The sequence below is a fragment of the Octodon degus genome, unplaced genomic scaffold, assembly GCF_000260255.1.
Source record: "Octodon degus isolate 3935 unplaced genomic scaffold, OctDeg1.0 scaffold00101, whole genome shotgun sequence".
Taxonomy (NCBI): domain Eukaryota; kingdom Metazoa; phylum Chordata; class Mammalia; order Rodentia; family Octodontidae; genus Octodon; species Octodon degus.
Genome location: NW_004524677.1, coordinates 8589326 through 8591324, shown reverse-complemented (window position 1 = coordinate 8591324; position 1999 = coordinate 8589326).

The window sequence follows — 1999 nt, the reverse complement described above, 5'->3', positions numbered from 1 at the left end:
GAAAGATATTTTACTTCTTTAGTTAGATTAATTCCTAGGTATCTCATTTTCGGGGATGTTATTTTAAAGGGTATTGTTTCTCTAATTTCTCTCTTGGTGTTTTTGTTATTTGTGCAGAAGAATGCTGTTGAATTTTGGGTTTTGACTTGGTAAACTGCTATTCTACTGAATTTCTGTATTAATTCTAGGAGCTTCTTGGTGGAGTTGTTTGGGTCTTCCAAGTAAAGTATCATGTCATCTGCAAATAATGATAGTTTAGCATCATCTTTACTTATTCTAATTCCTTTTATTTCTCTCTCTTGTCTAATGGTTCTAGCTAATGATCCCAGAGCTATATTTAACAGAAGGGGTAATAGAGAACATCCTTATCTTGTACCTGCTTTGTGAATAAAAGATTTTAGTTTTTCCCCATTTAGCATTATGTTGGCTGTTGATTGTCATAGATGGGTTATATCAGATTGAGTTAGAGGCTTCTCTTCCAGTTTTCTTCAGGGGTTTGATCATGAATGAGTATTGGACATTTTCAAAAGCATTTTCTGCATCAATTAAGATGGTAATATGGTTGTTGGATTTGACTCCATTGATATAGAGTATTACATTTATAGATTTGCATATGTTGAACCATTCTTGCATTCCTTGGATGAATCTTTGTGGTTATAGTCTATAATCTTCCTGATGAATTGATGTATTCTATTTTCTGGGATTTTATTGAATATTTTTGCATCTATGTTCATGAGGGAGATTACCCTGTAGTTCTCTTTTTTTCATTGCATCTTTGTCTGGTTTTGGTATCAGTGTAATACTTGGTTCCAGGAATGATTTGGGGAGTATTGCTTCCTATTCAATTTCATTGAAGAGTTTGAGGAGTATTGGGATAAAAACTTATATAAATTTTGTGTAGATTTCAGCTGTAAATCCATCATGATCTGTGTTTTTCTTTGTTGATAAGTTTTTATTACATTTTCTATTTCATTGACTGGTATTGCATTATTCAGAGTTCTTATGTCTTCTTGATTCAGTTTTGGTAATTTGTACCTTCCTAGGCATCTGTCCATTCTTCTGTTTCTTCAAATCTGTGAGAGTAAAGATTTTCAGAGTAGCCATTGATGATCTCCTGAATTTCTACAGGGTCTGTAGTGTTTTCAGCCTTTTCATTCCTTGTTGCTTGAATTTGAGTTTTCTATTTCCTCTTTTCGATGAGGTTGCCTAGGATTTTATCAATTTTATTTAATCTTGCAAAGAACCAGGTTTTTGATTCATTAATTCTTTGTATTGTTTTCTTCATCTCAATTGGTTTAATTTATGCTCTGATATTTATGATTACCTCCTGTCTTTGGGCTTTGGACTTGCTCTGCTCTTCTATTTGTAGACACTTGAGCTGCAACATTAAGGTATTTATTTGTTCCCGTATTGTTTTCATAATGAGTCAGTATACTGCTATAAATTTTCCTCTAAGAACTGCTTTCATTGCGTCACACAAATTCTGATAAATTGTGCTTGAATTTTCACTGGATTTTTAGATACTGTTTAATTTCTCGTTTAATTTCATCTGTGAACCATTAGTTTACTCAACAGCTGTTATTTGATTTCCACGTGTTTACGTGATTTTTGTGGTTTCTTTTGTCATTTTTGTTTCACTTTCATTGCACTGTGGTGAGGTAATATACACGGAATAATTTTTGTTTTCTTGAATATACTTAAGCATGACCTATGGGCTAGTATGTGGTCTATTATAGAAAACATCTAAAAAAAAAAAGAAAAAGCCAGCCAAATAGACCAGTGGATGAAAGCATCTGCAAGGAGGCACAGGGGGTGGGGGTTAATTTCTGGACCTGCTTTGTTGCCATCACCCCCAGGGTATGCTGAGAGGGTAATTGAGACTGGGCATGGTGGAACGTGCCTGTAATCCCAGCTTTTGGGAGGCTGTAAACAGGCTGATCACTATGAGTCCAATCTTGTAGTGAGACCCTGAACACCCTATAGACCCTTCCCTAAAAAA